The sequence below is a fragment of the Paramormyrops kingsleyae genome, chromosome 5 (assembly GCF_048594095.1).
Source record: "Paramormyrops kingsleyae isolate MSU_618 chromosome 5, PKINGS_0.4, whole genome shotgun sequence".
Classification (NCBI taxonomy): domain Eukaryota; kingdom Metazoa; phylum Chordata; class Actinopteri; order Osteoglossiformes; family Mormyridae; genus Paramormyrops; species Paramormyrops kingsleyae.
In genome coordinates, this window is record NC_132801.1 from 36,090,827 (window position 1) to 36,112,439 (window position 21,613).

At 40.4% G+C, this 21,613-nt stretch overlaps 1 long non-coding RNA gene across 1 annotated transcript; it reads right to left on the reverse strand.

The window, feature by feature from the left end:
• Positions 1-14,345: 14,345 nt before the first annotated feature.
• On the reverse strand, positions 14,346-16,962 carry LOC140591003 (uncharacterized). Its single transcript, XR_011991889.1, has 2 exons — positions 16,747-16,962; positions 14,346-14,803 (listed from the first exon to the last, which is right to left on the reverse strand). It is a non-coding gene; the product is annotated as an uncharacterized lncRNA (long non-coding RNA).
• Between the last annotated feature and the right edge of the window lie 4,651 nt (positions 16,963-21,613).

A 21,613-nucleotide genomic window follows, 5' to 3' on the forward strand; every position in this document is an offset into this window, starting at 1 on the left:
CTTCTGACCCATTAACTTCTCACCATCCCAGTACAACCTGATCTTCTGAACGGAGTTGTCCTTGTTCTCACAACCTTAATTTTTCCCTAAAATATGTCCTGCCCCCCCCCCCCAGCTCCAGCTTTGTGTGAAAGGTCATACACTTGTAGTAGCACAAGTGTTGTGAGTGGTGCAATTCTGTGTTCATTTTGATGCCCCGTTTCTCAAATTTGACACTCACAAATGTCTTGGGCACTGAATACTCACAGCTCTTAGGGTTTGGATTCAATTCCCACCTCAGGCATTGTGTGTCAGGTTTGCATGTTTTTTGCATGATTCCCCTGCAAATTATGGTTTCATATGTGATTAGATGAACTGATCTTTCTAAATTGCCAGTTTGTGTGTGTTGTGTGCACAGTAATGGAATTCTTATCCAGGATGTCCTCTGCTTTGTGCCCTGGTTCCTGTGATACACTTCAGAACCACTCCACCTTACGACCTGGATAAGTGGTTGTAAAGTAAACAAGTGAAATTGTCATTATAATATGCAAAATTCACTTCCATGTATCTAATAAATTCCTCAGGATGTATTCCACCTCGTATTTCCCATATCACCATGCACACTCTAAACGTATTTACACTCGCTCGGTTCAACCGTAATCTTTTTAAAGGAATGATTGCAACTCTAGACTGCGCTCCATATCAAAGCTAGTAGAACTGCATATTGTTGTAATGAGTTCAAGCAATCGCCAGACGGCGGCAGTGCGCAACACTTGAAGAAGGTCATTGTCGACACTGCGCACTTTTTCACTGTTGGGGAGGAGGTTGTGTATCCCCAGTATTAAATTTGGCTTCATTCATTCACCCGCCCAATAAATAGACCTTTATATATGAGCAGTTGCCAGCACCCTCCGACGCCGTTGATGATTCGTAACGCGGTAAAGTTTATCCATCCATCCATAGGCTTGCCACCTGTCCCGTTTTTCTTTATTTTTTTTTTGTGAAAATGTACTTCTAATTTTGAGTTGCATAGTTTCAAATAAAACCTCCCCCACTGTTGTTCTTTTAAAAATAAAATAATTTCGTTTATATGTCCAATTCTGTCTGTAAACGGTAAAACAGTATCCAGTATATATAAAGATAGGCCATCTCTATACTTTTAAATGATTGGTAGCAGAAATATGACCGCTTACCTTATTACCTAGCAGTCGCCTCGGCTGTCAGTCTGACACTCACATCCACATTCCTTGACTACCGTACCAGATAGAGGTAATGTTAGTTTGTTAAGTTTTTTTTAACTTCCATTTGTTTGTGAAATTGGGGAGAGGCAGATGAGGAGTAGGGTGGAAAGCTCAGGTTCAGAAAGTACAAATCCAGATCAAAATTTTGTTTCAACCAACCAGTTGCGTATAAAGAACCATAGTCACAGAGTACAGTACTCAACTGATTGGTTGGAACAAAATCATGGTCTGGATTTTTACTTTCAGGACCTGAAATTTCCACCTCTGATGAGGAGAACGACAAAACAGCATCGGATGAATACCACCAGCGTCGAGTGTCAAAAGAAAAACCGATTTACAACGTACATCTCAGCCTGGGCGAAAATAGAAAAAAAAGCTTATCTTCTCATAACTAAAAACTGAAACATTCCCAAAAATTGTGTGACTGGATCGATGCAGTACCATCTAGGTCAGGGGTGGCCAATCTTATCCGCCAAGGGCCGGTGTGTATGCAGGTTTTTGGGATAACCTGTAAGTCAGCTGTTCAAACCCAGGTGTGAGGACTCTTCAGCCAATCAGTTCTCTAATTAGTGATCTAATTAGGGCGTTGCAGCGAAAACCCGAATACACACCAGTTACTTATGGAAATATTCATGATTACAATTTTAGTTACATCATAAGATTGTATGCAAAATCTTGCTAATACTTTAATAACAGTTTTTTTTATTGTTTTTCATGTTTTTCTTATGCAAAACATCCTCCCTTTCTATTTCCCTCCACAGCCGAAAGTTTGAATCCCCCTATTCGATGCTTATGGTTGGTTATCCTGTGGCGTCTACATATGCAGCCAATTCTGCTAATTAACTTGCCGGAGCGGTCTGAGTTTCTGTTGCAGGCGGTGGCAGACAAGGAAAGGAATGCATTCCATTGCTGGAAATATAAAAAAACAGTTCCGATACATTACAGAAAAAGGCACAAATTTAACTGTGCAGTGCAGTGCGTGTTTACCGGCTGTAAAGATGTTGTCGACATCTAAACAGTCCATGTCCATATCATAAGATACGGCGCATAGGACAACAAAACAAAATGTAAACACCGACAGCATGCGTAAACCCCACAATGAATCGCGAAGTGTGTACCGCGCTTTAAAGCCACACTGGCACTTCTGATCCCGTTGACAGAAAATGTACCGTCCTCCTTCAATATGCTAATGTTATTGGTAATTTATGTTAGGTCTCTTATTAGCACTCCCGACATGCTATGTCGTGTTGAGTTTTGAAAATTCACTAACTATAGCTAGCCCCTGGGCGATTCAGCCTTACCACTCTGCTAACCCATTTTATTTTACGGTGCTGCGAAAACACTGTTTTAGGCTACTCTGTGATTTGTGATTGGAAAAAATGGACATAGACAGAGTAATTGTGATTACACAATCAGCTGAAATTTCATATCCTGTCTGATGCAAGAACTGTTCAGATCAGAAGTAAAATGTAACCATTTATTTTCGCAAGTACATAAAATGTTTGTATCATAATGTAATCCTGAAACGTCACAGAGTGGTCAAATCACTCGTAGTTTATCTTGTTTTGACTCCCAAAAAGTTTATATTATGAACACACATTAGAATTTAATAACTGAAGGCTGAGTTTTAACATTTTTTTTTGACATTTTAGGTATATTTTATGTAACATTAATGTTATGACTTGTTACACTGAGGGAATCTGGTTTTTCACTGAGTATGAAGCGAGGATCTATTCTTACCCGTTGTTTAAGATCATTATATGGTATGTTTGGTATCTTTATTAAATTGATCAATTATAATCATGTTAATCATGGCTAACAGTTGAGAATATTCATTCATAATTTAGAAAAGTAATCAAAAAGTAATCAAATGTAATCAGGTACATTACTTTCATATAGTAATTGAAATAGTTACACTACTATTACATTTTAAATAGAGTAACTTGTAATTGTAACGAATTACATTTCCAAAGTAGTCTTCCCAACACTGGGAGGGGGCACCAATCCATCGCAGGGCACGCCACATCATTCACTCACACATTCACATCTACGGGTAATTTGGTAACTCCAGTTCACCTTAACATGTTTTTGGACTGGGGTGGCAAACTGCAGTACCCAGAGGAAACCCCATAACAAAATGGGGAGAACATGCAAACTGCACACACTTGTAGACTTGCACCCCTCCCCTCCCTGCATAAAATTAAGTGATATTAATTTTAAAAATTAATGTGATTTTTTTTGGTAATGTTTTTGTTACGATTCGCGCATATACTGCATAATAATTCATACAGTAATAAATCAGGTGAGTCTTCATGAATTTCTGGGTGAATCGGTATTAAACATGTTGTCTAACAAGCAGACAATTTTTATGAATTAAATGTTTTATCAGCAGGGCTAAATAACTGTGATATTTTGTGAGGGTCTTGTGTATTGCATTTTTATTGAAAGAGATTGAGATTAAAATGTGATATTGAACAAGCTGTTTCTCTTGATGCAGTTTGTACTCAAGGCATCTCTGTAAAATGTGCTGAAAAACATTTTTATCACTTTACTGAACATGGATTTAATGATCTACAAAATATTTTCATTGGCCATTGGATGAAAACAAATAAGCTGAAAAGGCTAAAGGCTTAATGTCCCAAAACAATTATTTAGGACAACCAAATCTCTCTTATTTACCTACTGGTCATAAACAATGACAATTACTAAAGTCATGAAACTGTAATTCAAAGACATAATTAAAAAAGTGTCAAAGATGTGTTCTGTTTCGAGGTCAAGACAAGATCAAGACACATCCTTCCCAAGACCAAGTTAAGATCAAGACCCATCCCAACCAAGACCATGATCAAAACCTTTAATCAAGACCTAATCCAGACCAAGACTTGAACATTCACAATAAGAATTTAGATTTTTTTTTTGTAGAGTGCACCCATATTGGGGTTATATTTTCATTCATGTAATTTCAAAAGATCCTATTACTGAAAAACGATAATGTTCACATACTCTAAACAACAATGCAGATGTATAAAAACACAATGTAACAAAATCACATGCACAAAGCCCTCCCAAAGCTCCCTGACAGCAATCGTAAAGTACAACTCTAACAATCGACACTAAACAATAAACACTACGAAAAATGTCCAAAACGGTCCAGTATAACAGGGGCAGTTGACAATGGATGAATGAAAGAAATACCTTGTGAACACAAATTCATCGACATCACAGATAATCACTCCAGTCACTGTACAGTCATCATCCAACGAGTAAAGCACTGCAGGGTCTACTGGTGACATTCTAATCTCTATTTTTATTTTATCAGTACAAAGAGGCATCGGCCAATTCAGACCCATTTTTTAGCTTCTACAAAAAACCATCTCTGTTGGCTTCAGGTAGTAGTCAAATGAAGACATCATGTGTCAGTTATTTACCCTGCAGATCTTACATCCATTCTTCTTGGCATATAACAGCCATTAGCATCCAGAGTGATTCTGATGCACATGTAGGTGAGTCTGTTGGAATCTCACTAGTGTGCATTTCTTCAAAACCTCTTGCAGCAGCCCTTGCCTTGGGTACAATGCCATCTGCAGTTTCTTTTAGAATACATACCCATCTGGTGCAGACACACTTCTAGCCTTTGTCAGAGACATCAGCAAACATAGCATTGCTTTTCCAATTATCAAGTTCAGTTTTGCTGCATCAAATGATGCATTACAAACATTACATCATTCTCCTGATCCTGTGAATATTACTTTGTTGTATCGTGGGGCTCAGTATGAAGATTACCAGACTGAGATAGGTTTGCTGATGCACTTGTGTCAGCGATACTGGCTGGTTTGTAATATGCCCATCTTCAGTTCACTGTCATTACGGCCTTCATTTCCCTGGACCTCCATCACCTGCTAATTATCAATCTCATGGTACTATCACACTGAGTATTTCCAGTGCTGTTCTGTGGCCTGTTCTTGACTCGTGACATCTTTTCCATTTTGTTTTACACTCACTTTACAGTTTTGTGTAATGTACTCTCACATAGGAACCCCTATGTCTGATATAAAGCTCAGTACCATCTAGTCCTATTACCAGCCCAGGTCCTTTCCACTCAGGACAGTCCATTCGTTTATAATAAACCTTGTCCCCTGTCTCATATTTGTCATCTGTGTCTGTTGTCTCCACAGAGCTCTACAAATCCTGTCAGAGCATTCAACCTGTGTTAAAGTTTTCCTTGTGGCATGTAGCACTGCTTTTAGTCATTCCTTCAAGTACAGGTGGTTTGTCCGTCAGTGCTGAAGGAAGATTTGGATTTTGGCCAAATACAAGCTGATATGGATTGTACCCATACACATACTGTACATAGAGTTCTTTGCCATCGATGCCCAATCTAGAGCTGTCTCCAAGTTGCATTGGTTGCTCTGTTTCACTTTAAGTATCATTTCACTCAAAGTCTGCTTGTGTCATTCTAAAAGACTATTTCTCCAGGGTCTGTGGCCAGCAGCGGTTTTCACTTCAACAGTAAAGTTCTCAGACATGTCTCTAAATGCTTCATTACTGAATTATCCTCCATTATCACCAAAAGAACAGGAGTCCAGGAATAAATTAAATGCTTTACAATCTCACTGGATTTGTTATGTGCAGATACCACACATTTGGCTCCAGCTCATACAAGTATAAAGGCACAGTTTAATTGTAACTGAATGCCTTTGGTTGCCCCACAGTAGGTCTAGATTTAGGTTTACCATAGTTAATGCACGTTTCACACTTTTTACAATGTCTAACAGAATGGTGACACTTTCTTGATATTTGTTGCCCGCACTCAAAAGCAGTTTGTGTGGCTTTTCAGCTGAGGCATGGCCAAACTGCCTATGATGCTTGAGTAAGACCTTTTGCTTTTCAAGAGCTACCAAATTCTCTATGTTGATTATTAGTACATTATCATCACGCTCTGGGCTTTCGTTGGCTGTTATGTTACTGTTATGATAGTGTTATGATACAGTACTGTTATCTTACTGTTATGATACAGTAGCGTCCCGAGGATGTGACCTGAAGCTGTAATGGTTCCCCATTTCTAAAGTCTACAATAGTATCTGTCTTTTTTACTGATGTTTTACTTAAACGTAAGGGAATGTCTACTGGGACACCCTCTTTATTTGGCACCTAATTGTGCCACTGTTTTGCAGGAATTTTTACTTTACTAACAGAAAGCTATGGTAGCGTGATGGTGCAGTGGTTTTTGGTAGAGTGGGTTGGATCCCAGGTCCTTTCTGTGTGGAGTTTGCATGCTCTCCCCATGTTTGTGTGGGTTTTAGCTGGGGCCTCTGGTTTCCTCCCACAGTCCAAAAGCATGCAGTATAGGTTAATTGGCATATGTGAATTGGCCCTGTGAGTGTGTGCACCTTGCACCTCCTGTGCCTCCCGGGATAGGCCCTGTGACCCCAGTGGGGAATAAGTGGTCATGATAATTGATGGATGGGTAATGGAAAACACTACAATGACCATCCCCAAATTTGAAAGGTCTGTTGTTGATACCATATTTCATATTCTCAGTGAGAATATCAACATAATCAGCAAGCCATCTCTCCCCACAGACATTTCTTGTACCTGCTGTATTTGTCCCAGGCAGCTGTGTTTTTGCTCAACTGATGTTACTCCAAGACACTGCTCTCCTGATTGTCTTTTTCGGTGACCCGAACCAGAAAAGAGGTAGGAGATGGATGGATGGATGCATGGACAGAACTGAACAATTTTATATATAGGCCTATTAAAAAAATCTCTGGCATGAATGATTCATTTAACAGTATTTATTTGTAACAAACATTGCAGTGTGTTCTTCATTTGTTCTCAACTTCAAATGTATTTTAAAATGCAGTTAGATCGCTAAGATAACATTCTCAAACCTCACCTTTCGATGTCTACCACTTTATTTGTAGCTTTCTTGGGAAAAGCGATTATACCTTTAATCTTTTAAACAATAAAGTTACAGCGCTCTTCACTAGACTGCAGAAGTTAGCAAATTACCTACATATTCAACGTGTCTCTCTTAGGAGCTCAGCTTTATAAGCTATTATACGCATCAGAGTCACCTTTACGCACATAATTTTGCAACATGGAAAAAGGACGACTCACATATTCATATATTTAGAACTTTAAAACTGAGATTGTACATACTGCATATCTGTAGTGAAGTTGTGTCCCTGCTGTTTGAAAAAAAGTCCGCTCTTTAAAACATGCAGATAGCGATATCGCCCAAATCCAATGACCAGGATTGTCAGGTTGCCAGGGAATGATTGACAGCGCTCTGATCCAATGACCGACATTGTTAAGTTGCCAGGGAGTGAATGACAGCGCTCTGATAAAATGATGCTGGGGATGGACGGTATTTTTCACCAATGGCATTATGGGGGACACCAGGGGGGCCAAGCATATTTCGGGGCGGGTGCCACCCCATGCCCCCCTTCTACACTCGCCCCTGTTTGCTACAGGTTGCGGTCTTTTACACTGTGCACTTCACCATATAACAAGGAGGATTATGCAAAAGTGGAGACCAACCTGCACAGCACCCGCGGTACAATACGTTAAACACGTACTTGATCACTGTCTCTCTCAGAGTGTATTTGAACAATATAAGATTGTGCCGTTTGGTCAATTTGTAGCTGATCACGAAATATAGAGTGCTTATAAACATGATTATAAAAACACAGATTGAATTTTGCACACTGTGTATTTCTCCATTTCATTTTAAAAAGGAACCGATGATCATGAAGAAAGTCAGTTTTGCCTACTCCTGGTACACGGAGAACAGTGATGAATTCCTTGGACAAGTTCAGCCCCCCGGATCCTTTCCAGGGAATATCATGAAGTTGCTGAGGCAGTAGCGCTTCATTCTGTTTTGACTAAATCCATCTTTGAGAGTGGATCAGAGGATGAGGGATTTCGGGCTCCATTTGAATTTGTTTTTAATTGTATGTCAGACATGCACTTATTTATTGCGAAAGAAAAGGCTAATCCCTGTGTACTGTGCTTGCAGATTGCAGTGCTCCTGAATCAGAGGATGGGTGCTATGTAAAGTGTAAGTAAAAGTGTGCAAATAAAGCGCTAAAACAACTAGTTTATCTCTGCGATTGCCGTATGAACGTTTAGCTATCAGTTTTACAGTATAATCATATTGTATACAGTCAAGTGAAAAATTTAGGACACCCATTAAATATTTAGTACTTTATTAAGAAAGATCAACATATTCATATTAAATCTTGTTTCAAGTTATATGTGTAGATAAAGGTGATGTAATTGCATCACCTATGCAAAAACAAGAAACAAATTCACTTATTTAATAAAAGAAATTAACAGATGCCAATTCCTACTCAAGAAAAAGTTAGGACACCCTATGCCCTAATACAGTAGCTAGTATGTCCCCCTTTGGCTGAAATAACCTCAATAAGATATTTCCGAAACCATATATCAATCTCTGTCATCGCTGGCAGAAAATTTTCCCCACTCTCCAATGCAGAATTCCTTAAGATATGTGATGTTTGAAAGGTGTCTCACGTGCACGGCCCATTTCAAATCACCCCACAGTATCACAATCACAATAAGATTCAGATAAGGGCTTTAACTTGGCTGATCCAGAATTCTCCATTTCTTTCTTCAACATCTTTTCTTGGTAGATTTACTGGAATGTTTTGGGTCATCGTCATGTTGCAGGGTCCACCCCTACTTCAGCTTCAGTTTCTGGACAGATGATCTCACATTGTCATCAAGCACCCTTTGATACGATGAATTCATAGTGGATTAATGTTAGCTTTTAGTCTTAAATTAATGAATAAATAAATAGCTTCAATTAAGTTCCTAGGGGTCTACATCTCTGCGAACCTCACCTGGTACAGATACATCTCTCACCAGGTGGGAAAGGCACAAAAAAGATTGTACTTCCTCAGGAAGATGCGTCAGGCCCACCTCCCTCAACAACTGCTGATCAATTTTTACCGCTCGACCATCGAGAGCCTCCTGACCTGCTGCTGCACAGTGTGGTTCAGTAGCTGCACTGAGGAAGACAGGAAGAACCTGCAGCAGGTACTTAGGGCGGCAGAGCGGGTGATCGGAATGGCACTACCCCCCCCTCAAGGATATTTACACCGGCAGACATCATCAAAGACTCCTCACACCCTGGACACTACCTCTTCTCCCCCCTCCCCTCTGGCAGATGCTACAGGTCCACCAGAGCAAGAACAAAGAGACTGAACAAAAGCTTTTACCCACAGGCAGCCAAATGCGCCCATCCCCCACCCCCCTGAATGGCTGTCTTTTATGCAATTCTATGCTTAGTGCAGGCCATTAAACACACAGTACCTCAGACTGACATATTGTACTCATTGTACTCAGACACTCGTAATAGGATGGCTGTTTCTTTTTGTGTTTTGTTCTTTTTTTCTTATTTATTACTTTAACTTATGCTGCTAAACATCTGGCCAGGTCTTGCTGTAGCAAAGCAGCCCCAAACCATGACATTTCCACCCCCATGATTCACAGTTGGTATGAGGTTCTTTTGCTCAAAACTTGTCTTTGGTTTACACCTAACATGTCCTGTGTTACTGTGTCCACATTACTCAACTTTAGATGGACCTGTCCAAAGCAAATTGTACAAGTATTAAGCATTCCAATTGAATTATGTATGATGATGCATGTGACAAATACAATTTCAATTTGAAGTCCTGGTCTTTCTCTAGGTGGTCTCTGGCGAACTTCAGTCGTGCCCTGATATTTCTTTTTTTGACAGCAAGGGTTTCCTTCTTACACATCTCCGATGTAAATCAAACTTGTGCTGTCTCTTTCTGATGGTAGATGCATGTACCTTGACATCAAATGTGGCAAGAGATTCCTGTATGTCCCGTGATGACATTTTAAGATTTTTGGAGACTTATTTCAGCATCTTGGGGTCTGCTCTTGGGCTGAAATTGCTAGGACAGCCTGACCGCTCTCAATAAATCATTCAAGCTCATCACAGCACAAGGTAAGGCAAGTTTATTTATATAGCACATTATCATATACAAGAGGTCATTCAATGCGCTTTACAAAGCAAGACAAAGCAGAAAGTACAATAAGCAATGATATGAGGCAGAATATAAAAGCATGAGTAGTCAAAATAGTAAAATATAGAAAATAAAAAGAATAACACTGTATAAAAATATAGAAACAATAAATAAACACATTTCTCAGATCTACCGGTTTCAGCATTAAATTAGTCCAATACTTCTCCCCCTTCGAGCATTACGGCACCAATAAGAAAGTCTACACATCAATCAACATCGCAATCCTGACCAGGAAGATACACATGTGATAAAAGACAGACTTCTGAAATGTATAGAAAACCCTTGCAGCCGCGATGGCCGACGCTACAGCCCCCCACCCACACACGACACACACAAACAATACAGAAGGAATTAAAAACTTCCCTGTCGTCCCCCGCCGTCTCGCTGAAGAGCAGGTCCCAAGCCAGTGTTGGTTGCAACGCGTACGCCCAATGTAAGCACCAAGCAGGTGAGGTAATTCCGCTGGTGTTCGTCTACTCTCTCCCGGCTACCTACAGAAGCTCCCCCCCCCACTATCTTCCTCCCAGTCAATAAGTGATCCCCGGATTCTTCGGTGCCGGTGGTGCTAGCCAACCGCGAACGCCACAAAGCGATCCACAGATTCTCTAACCCAGCGGCCCGCAAGCTGCTTCCTTTTCTCTGGCACGTTCCCCTGAACGTCAGCCCTCCCCCCATTAAAACTTCAGTCTCATTATCTCCAAGTGAGTGAATGCAGCATCAATTAACCACCCCCCTTCCAAAACAGAGTCTGTACAGGTACTTGATCACAGTCTTCATCACAGTACCAAAACAACCACCAATAATCACCAAATTTCTCACACACATATATGGTCAAAAGACTTTCACCTGACAAAAAATCAAAACCGAAATGCTAGGAATATGGACCTTATACTACGTTAAGCGTTTTCCCCTCCATTGATGCTCATTATAAGGAAAAGGCTTAATGTAAAAAGGCTTAACGCAACTTAATGTACCAAAACAGTCACCAATAATGATCAAATTTCTCACAGACATATCTGGTCATAAAGACTTTCACCTGACAAAAAAATCAAAACCGAAATGCTAGGAATTTGGACTTTATACTACTCTCTTCCTTGTCTGTGCCATGTCATGCTATCACAGAAAACACAAGACACAAGCAGGATAGACCAAAAGCTAAAGATTAAATAAAACCATAAAATAAACAGGTGAGACAGACCAAAGGCCAGCCTTGTTCCATGACTGGAAGGGTGTCAGGTAATAGCAGACGCTATAGAAATGGAGGTGAAAAAGAAGAGATGGAGCAGAGAGGAGAGAAAGCAGAGGAGTCAGAGATCAGGAGACGAGCAAGAGAGAGAGTGAGCTGGGGCATTAGGGGCAGCAGCTGCAGAAGCTGGGGCAGTTGGGGCATTAGGTGTAGGAGCAGTAGTAGGAATAGTGGGTGCAGCTGCGGGGGGTTTGGCTGCAGCAGGAGCTATAGGAGGGGGGTTGAAGGAGCCAAAGTTGCAGCCAGAGCAGACAGTGTAGGAGAGGCTGCAAAAAATGCAGCTGAAGCTGTGGCAGAGATATCAGGAAAAACTGCACAAGAAACTTGGGAATTAGGGCAGAGACTGACAAAAGCAAAGGAAACACTATATATAAATTACTATAGTAGATCAAATAGAAGGAAGCAGCTGCTTCAGTGATAGATGCAAGTAAACAGCTGCTACATTAATTAGATGCAAGGAAAGAGCTGCTTCATTGATTAAGCTGCAGGTCAGGCAGGACTATCTACTGTGACAGAAGTGTGGGGTGCCACACGAAAACTAGCCAGACCTGGAGAATAAGCTCACACACAGCTTCAGCAGCGACTCTGCTAAGATGGGATGACTCTTTCCAGCATGAATGCGATCAGCTGTGATCAAATGCTGCACATGAATCGGGGGGTTTTAACCATCATCCTACCCACATATTTACATACACGGGCTACCGACTGGGGGCATCAAGAATAATTTACTGAAAGAAGCAATGATAGTGGCAAAATAATAATGGCAAAACTTTCTTCTCAAAGTATTATTAGTCATGCAATTAATGTCATCTAATATTATTACAATTAATTTGCATATTTTGTAAAATGAAAATCTACACTTTTCTTCAACACAAAGTGCAGCTTCTATCCCGAGCACAATCCACATTATTACTTAAAAGCTTATTGACCCTCTGATTCTGCTATCACTTTTCAGTAATTTCAAGTGAACATTATGTGTGTTGTATTTGTATGATGAAACCAATCTTTGAGCTCGGTATGAAATAACTGAAATAAACACAGTCATTCAAACTTCAGCACTTTTCAATTTAGTTTTGTCTTTCAATAAAAGCTGCAGCATCAAATCTGGCCAGTTCTGATCTGCTTGCCATTCTTGCCTAAAAAACAAATGCTGGGGTTATCAAAAACTATGTTATATAGCTATATTCCAGATTTATTACAGCAAAACTCATCTCGGAGCTCCGAGGAACCTCCTTCTCCATACATATCCCTCCTTCCCACTCTTCCCTCAAATACTGTTACATTTGTGTTTTTTCCACTCACACCCTGTCTTGATCATGCTCTGATTGCATGGCATCCATACAGTATATGCATGGCAAATTATTTTACAGTCTTATCTTGTATAATAGGACATAAACATTGAATTTGATAGTTATCTTTTATTTTAACATCTGAACACAACGGACGAACATGAAGGAATCGTTTGCATTTGCAACCAACCCCTCCGCAAAAGCCCCAGCAGAAAACTGGCTGTGGACTGGGGTGGGAATCCCCAAGCTGGAAGGCAGTACTGCTTCATGTTCACATTAGCTATAGCTAGGATGGATTCAGAATGCACTGTACTACAACTATAAAGGACGTAAGGTGACACAGTAAAAATATTACTAACTGGCAATGCACGTTAGCATTACTTTAAATGACAACTTTACCTGTTACTTACCAGAAGAGTCGCCTATAGAAAGGGTCAGCCCCTGCTGTGGTCCTACCGTGTCCCTTCCCCGTTTGACCAGCAGGTGTTGCTGGTCATCCCGTCCTTTATGTCAGTCTTTGTTCTCCCCTGTTACCTGTCTGGTCATATGGCTCAATGTGTTGAGCATGGGGTTGTCTGTGTACCCTTCTGTCCTGTGTTTGAATCCCACCTCCTGTTTTTGTATTTTGCTCCCTAGTGTTTCATTTGAGTTTCTTTAGTTCTTGTGTCTGATTTTGTAGTTGGTTTTGTTCCTTGTGCCCCTGCTTGTGTCTTTACCTGTTTAAATTCCCTAGTGTTGGTTTCTGTTTCCCTGTGTCCTTGGTTAGTTCTTAGTTTCCCTGTTTTTAGTTCCTTTGAGTTTATTAGTTTCACCTGTGCCCTGTTTCCCTGGTCTTTGTTAATTAGTCTCACCTGTCCTGTGTTAGTCTCGTTACCCCTTTAGTATTTTAGTTCCTGCTTCTGTTTAGTTCTTCAGTGGTTCATTGTTGTTGGTTGGTTGGTATTGATTGCGTTTGATGGTTGTTATGTCAGAGATTCCCAGTTTTAGATGTGTATTTAGGTTTTGTTATTTAGTGTTTGTTAATCCCCTTTTAGTGTTTGACCCCTCGTGGTCCTTTTGGTTTTGTGTTTGTAGTGTTTTCTGTTTTATTTAATAAACCCCTTTTTTTTTTTTAAATTCTCGGAGCCGCCAGTGGGTCGTCTGCCCCTTTTTGTGCCTGATGCCTCGCTCCCGTGCCCGAGCCGCCCGCAATCATGACACCTATATGTTGCCGAATGACAGCAAGCAGAAGCCGGCGCGTTTTTCAGTAATATACCGAAGTTAAACTTATTTACACACTTTTAACACAAACATTGGCAGCCATTAACTCATAGGTGGTAATAAAGCTGAAATTAAAATAAGGCAACACTTATTTTGATACTTTTTTTTGTTTGTTTTTTACTTAACCGTTCCTTCCTCCCACTCCTCTGTCTCCTCTTATTGACGTTTAGGAGAGTGCCAAACATAAATTAACGATGCAAGATTTTCAAACCAAGACGGACACAGCACAAAAGAGACGACAAAGACACAGTTAAATATTAAATATACGTTTTATTGTAAAACTCATATCCTAGCATATCTACAAACAAATTTATTTTTGTATAGCGCGATATCATATTACACCATCTCAAAGCGCTTTACAGCATCCCCACCCAAAGCCCCCAATGAGTAAGCCATAGGCGACAGTGGCAAGGAAAAACTCCCTATTAGGAAGAAACCTTGGGAGGGACCAGACTCAAAGGGGGAGCCCATCCTCCAGGGGCCGGCAGGAAGAGTCAACTTATCTAACTTACCTACCTTAGCTTATCTAACTTACCTACCAACACTTAAACGACATCTCTATTAATACGCCGTCCCCGGCCATAGCCTATTATTAATCCATTACTCCTGGCGGATTGCTGAGGCTGCCCCTGGCCCCTTTCAGGTCGCCGGTCACCGGAGCCTTCGAAGTCCGTGCCTCGCCGTCCCTGGCCATAGCCCATTAGTATTCTGTTTAAAGACAAGGAAAGGTTATTGATATTGTATTGAACTTCTGTGGATATTACAGGCATATCCACAAGCAAGCCAGCAATAGTCCTAATTCACACTGTAGTGTATGCGAAACACCTCCCCCTCCTCCTAAGCCGCAGCATATACGATTCCGTCCAGCCCCCTCCCTTAGCACGCCATATTGCACGAGCCCAAATATCCATCCTAAAACAAACACACACATACATACACAAAGAACTTTAAAAAGGGCACTTCCCCATCTTCCACGAGAGCCACCGATAGAGTCTGGTCAGCTAACTGGCAGAGAGAGTTTTGCCATAGTCCACAAAGCACGGCCGTGAACCAAATCCTTCCCACAATAAAAATGGTCTGACACGCCGGCAATTGTGTCGCATTAATGAATCCACAAGGCGTCTACCTATATTTCCCCCACTAACTATCTTCACCGGCGGCGATCCTACTGACCGCGACCAGCACCATTCGACCTTCCCGCCACACTGACAGGTGTTATGCCGAAAAAGGCATCCCTGTCCTAGAATGCATGCCTGTCTGTAAATGACCGATTGGTCGCTGATATGAAACGAATTGAGCTACTTTGTCGAGTTAGGCTACCGTAGTAATAATCGATATACCTAACCCTTACCCTAATCCCCAAAAAACCCGTAAAACCCTAACCCCCAAAACACCCCTAAAACCCTAACCCCCCCCTCCCCCCCAAAATACCGCTAAAACCCTAACCCCCAAAAAAACCCAAGACCGGCATGCATTCTACAGCAGGGATGCCTTTTTCGGCATAACACATATGTTATACTCTAATTCAAGTGTTCTAATAGTCTCTTAATCTAGGGCTTGGGCTTTACCTTCGGCATGTAACACTTCCTCCGCGTCTTATCTATCCTTTCCGTTTCCTTACTTGTTATTTTTATTTTGATATTAATTTAAATTTTGATCTTGATTACTTTAATTTCGTTTTTCTCCATTTTTTTGAAGTGTTTTTAGAAGACTTCAAAACACAGCCACTCGTTAAAGCGCTGGAAAGAAGTTTGAGAAAAGAAGTAGGCTACATGTGATTCAAAAGTAATCAAGCTGTTGTCACGGATGCCCATTCGTACCATAATAGACAATACGATCCTATGCAGGTCGTCGGCGACTTTCGGCCGCGATCGGCTCCGACTGACCGGTCGTAGGTCCGATTCGGCCGTAAGCAGGGTTGCCAACTCTGACGCATCTGGCGTGACACTCACGCTTTCAAACTGAAACGCTCACAGCAAGAAATCTTACGGCGAATATCTATTAAATTAATCCATTTTAAACCTAAAACTGGCTACATGAAAAGCGTTGGGGCAGTTTGTAAATATATAGTCTGCAGGGTTTTCAAGGTAATAAAACTGTTGTATACATATACTATACGTGTATAGACTTGTCTCGAATTCAAAATCCTTCGCCAACGCCAACTCGATCATTCGCTGTCTAAAGCTATACGCGCTGCAATGTCTTGTACGTAGTATTTATTTTATGTGCATTCGCGCTGTTATGACAAGAAATCACTGTGCATTTTAGCTACAAATTAGCCACATAAATGTTAAAATGCAGGGTAATTTTTCGTCATAACAGCGTGGACGCACATAAAATAAATAGGCATTTGCGCTGCTACAACAAGGAATTGCCGCACGTGTACGGGGAATGCGTAGGGGAGACCGGGTATGGTTGTAACACTTTTTGCTAATCAATAGTCCTAACCCTTACCCTAATCCCCAAAAAACCCCGTAAAACCCTAACCCCCAAAACACCACTAAAACCCTAACTCTAACCCCAAAAAAACCCTAAAAGCTCAACTTGTCAGAACACTGGCATGCATTCTACGGCAGGGATGCCTTTTTCTGCATAACACATGTTATATTCTAACTCAAGTGTTCTAATAGTCTCTTAATCTAGGGCTTTACCTTCAGCATGTAACACTTCCTCCGCGTCTGATCTATCCTTTCCGTTTCCTTGCTTGTTATTTTTATTTTGATCTTGATGACTTTAATTTCGTTTCTCTCCATTTTTTAGAAGTGTTTTTAGAAGACGTCAAAACACAGCCACTCGTTAAAGCGCTGGAAAGAAGTTTGAGAAAAGAAGTACATGTGATTCAAAAGTAATCAAGCTGTTGTCACGGATGCCCATTCGTACCATAACAGACAATACGATCTTATGCAGGTCGTCGGCGACTTTCGGCCGCGATCGGCTCACTGTGCATTTTAGCTACAAATTAGCCACATAAATGTTAAAATGCAGGGTAATTTTTCGTCATAACAGCGTGGACGCACATAAAATAAATAGGCATTTGCGCTGCTACAACAAGGAATTGCCGCGCGTGTACGGGGAATGCGTAGGGGAGACCGGGTATGGTTGTAACACTTTTTGCTTTACCAGCTATACCTGAATTTTTGAGCTAGAGATTTACATGTTTATATTAAGTACCCACATTTGTCTGCTACAAACTGCACCAAGTCAAACCTCTGCAAGAATATCACAGACCTGGTGAGTTCATGACAAATACATGGTGTTCCTTTGTTACAACCTGCCCCACTACATGGGTAGGATGTAATACGTGCTGCAGTAAATTGTAACAGTTAGACAAAAGAAGCAAAAACACTGGCCACACTGTGCTATATGGTTCAAAAAGAAGTTTTTGAAGACCGACCATAACTCATATATCCACTAGTGTGCTAGAACAAACTTTCTTAATGGTATGTATGCTTAATCAATACTCTACTACATTGCATCTGAGCAAAAAAACATCCAAGTCAAATAAAAATAATGTGTGTGTGTATTCTTAATTGGTCACAATGCTGACAAATGAATCTTGGTAACCCTGGAGTACAGGCTTGGTGGGCCCAGATACTGTCAGTCTATAATACAGGTCTGCCGCCTGAGTCAAATATTCTGCCAGCACCTTCTCCTGCACCTCAGAGAAAACTTTGTTGCTGCTGTGGTAACCCACACTGGGAAGATCACTGGACCCCTGGCAGATTGCACCACCAACTACAGAGTAAATGAACAGATAGACTGGAAATACACTCACTGGCCAATTTTTTAGGTATACCTGCTCACCTGTCTGTATGTCAGCAGCACAATGTATAAAATCATGCAGATCAAAGTCATGCTCATATCAAACACCAGAATGGGGAAGAAAGGTGATTAAAGTGACTTTGAAGGTCACATTGTTCTTGGTGTTAGATGGACTGGTATGAGTATTTCAGAAAATGCTGATCGACTGGTATTTTCACCATCTTTAGGGTTTACAGAGAATGGGCCGAAAAAGAAAAAGACATCAAGTGAGCTGTGGTTCTCTGTGAAAAAATGCCTTGTTGATGGTCTGGGACAGACTGGCTCTAGGTGATAGAAAGGCAACATCCAACTTTGAAGCAGATGGGCTACAGCAGCAGAAGACCACACCAGGTGCAACATCCAGATGGTAGGGTCAGAATTTGGTGTAAGCCAAATAAAACCATTGATACATCTTGCCTTGTATCAACAATTCAGACTGGTTGTGGTATAATGGTGTGGAGAATATTTTATTCGCACACTTTGGGGCCCTTAGTGCCAACTGAGTAATGTTTAAATGCCACAGCCTACCTGAGTATTGCTGCTGACCATGTCCATCCCTTTATGACCACAGTGTACCCAGCTTCTAATAGCTACTGCAGCAGGGTAACGTGCCATGTCACAGAGCTCATATCTCAGACTGGTTTCTTGAGCATGAAAATAAGTTCACTGTACTCAAATGGCCTCCACAGTCACTAAATTTCAATAGAGCACCTATGGAATGTGATGGAATGGGAGATTTGGATGGATGGATGGATTTGCATGAGGGTACAGCAGACAAATGTGCTGCAACTGTGTGGCCAGTGTGTATCTTCTTGACAATGATTAACTGGAACCAAATACAGCACACCTACAGAAAAAAAAGTTACATTTGGAATAAAAAGGGTGGTTATACTCTGGACCCAGTGCCTTGAGACCCTTCCTGACAGCAGATGTCATTTCAATCACTGTTATTCAAAAGCACTATAAGACGAGAGGGAAAGTTTCCATAACAATGTGAGCAACTTATTTTTAAATACGTGATTTAAACCAATAATGTCAATGAAAAATATTAAGGTAATTTAGGAAAAGCGTAAAAACAATTACTATTTTTTTAAATTAGGGGCAACAGAAACTGTTATTGTACATACATTAAATACCGCATTTTTTCTAGGAGCTTGTGCTGCACAGTCTCTGAGGGTGAGACGGACATCGAAAATTATATAGGGGATACCCTAAAACACGCACCTTACTGTGCCAAGTTGTTGTTTTTCTTGAGCAGTTAACACTTAAAACTGCACTGCACATTGATGCCATTATTAAATTCATAGTACCTGTTCACTTACATCAGACAAGCCAAAGTACTGTAACACTGTATGGCAACACAGAAGAACAAGCAAAATATTAGTGTGACTAATTACTTTTATTACCCTTCACCTTAATTCTTTCTAATAAACTTTTGCTTCTGTCAGGAATTAATGGACAGGCCTATTCATAGTTTAACCAATCACTACATTTACATGCACGTTAAGAAAATTTAATTATTGTGTTAGACTAAAACTGTACTTTTATAGTATATGTAAACATGTTAGCCTGACTGAAATCGTACTAAATCGTATTTCTCTTAGTCAGACTAAGACACCCAGATAATGCGACTGAGAATAGATTTACTAGGGCATGTAGGCCTATAGTATAACAGTTTGAAATACTTTATGAGGTTGTATTAACAGTGTCCTACAGGTAGCACATCTCAATAGAATGAAATAATTTATCTGGATTGTGTTTCCTGAAGTCTTCTTAATGCTGTTAAAAGTTCTATCTTTTAACAATGAACTTACAAACGACGTAACGTTAAGAAGGCTTTAGGACACTCATCCCAGAGCATCTTACCTTAACAAAATACATGGGTAGTCAATTTCGATAGACTAAAATACTTTATAAGGATGTGGCGTCATAAAAGGGCATCCTTAACAGGATCCATGATCACTTGTTTGCTTGTCGGCTATGGAGGGCTAAGAGTGCCAAAATTAAATAAATAAATACACCAATAATTAATTAATTAAATGTGCCATGAATTCTTTAAAATGGGAAATATAAAGAGAAACTATTACTTAAATGTGTCATGAATTATTTAAAATGGGAAATAAAAATATTGTTAATTAAATGTGCCATGAATTATTATCTACCATTAGAAATAAAATCATTATTAATTAATTACATGTGTCATTTACAATTATTTCACTATTTATTTAATTTTGGCACTTTCACCACATCATGAATTAATTTTATCTGTCAGTGTGACCCATCAAAGTCAGTAGGCGGGACAAACAATGATCTATCTGGATCTTGTGCAGCCGATTGTTTTGGTCTGAAGCTGTGTCATTTCCAACATGGCGCTACCAATCATGGACCAGGCCCAATACGGCGCATGTATTCACATTTTGCGGCAGACCGTGATTCAGGGCATGGATGTCATAAGAACAGAACATAAGAACATAAGAACTATACAAACGAGAGGAGGCCATTCGGCCCATCGAGCTCGCTTGGGGAGAACTTAACTAATAGCTCAGAGTTGTTAAAATCTTATCTAGCTCTGATTTAAAGGAACCCAAGGATTCAGCTTGCACTACGTTATCAGGAAGACTATTCCATACTCTGACTACACGCTGTGTAAAGAAGTGCTTCCTTAAATCCAGTTTGAAATGTTCTCCCGCTAATTTCCACCTATGGCCACGAGTTCTTGTATTTGAAATAATGCTGAAGATTTGAACAGCATCCAAACCTGTTAGAATCTTATAGACCTGGATCATGTCCCCCCTCAGTCTCCTTTGCTTGAGGCTGAACAGATTTAGCTCAAATAACCTTTCCTCGTATGACATTCCTCTAAGACCAGGAATCATTCTTGCGGCCCTACGCTGCACCTTTTCTAAGGCCGCAATGTCCTTTTTAAGATATGGTGACCAAACCTGTACACAATATTCTAGGTGAGGTCTCACCAAGGAATTGTATAATCTTAGCATTACCTCCCTTGACTTAAACTCCACAAACCTGGAGATATACCCCAACATCCTATTGGCCTTTTTTATTGCTTCCCCGCACTGGCGAGAATGAGACATGGAAGCATCAACATACACACCAAGGTCTTTCTCATAATCAGCTACCTTTATTTCAGTAGGTCCCATAAAATACCTGTACTTTATATTTCTGCTCCCTACATGGAGTACCTTACATTTGTCTATGTTAAATTTCATCTGCCAGCCATGTCGTGTATCATCACTCATTGGTCACGTATTGTGAGATGGGTCATTGATGTTTATATTTGTAGGTCAGCCGTCACTTTATTGTGGTATTTAAACCATATTGCTCTGCCGATTGTAATATTTGCATCTGTGTGCGCGTTGCTATTAGTGCCTGACAGTAATCTTACATAAGGTTTTTCCCAATGGTATTGCTGAATAGATGCCTTTTCTTTAGAAATTGTAATAAAATTGGGGTGTATATCAATCTTGTGTACCCATATTGCTTATCAAGGGGCTGTGATATATGTACAACATTTTCTAAAAAAAAATCACACCAAAATAATAGTTAAGAACTTTTATTTGCACAACATAAACAATGTTTATGTTGTGCGGTTTGGCCCAAGACACTGTAAAACAATCGGTCGTCTATCAGAAACAAATATAATTTGCTTCATTTAGCACCACAAGACACAGCTGCCATAACTGACACGAGTGTGTAGTA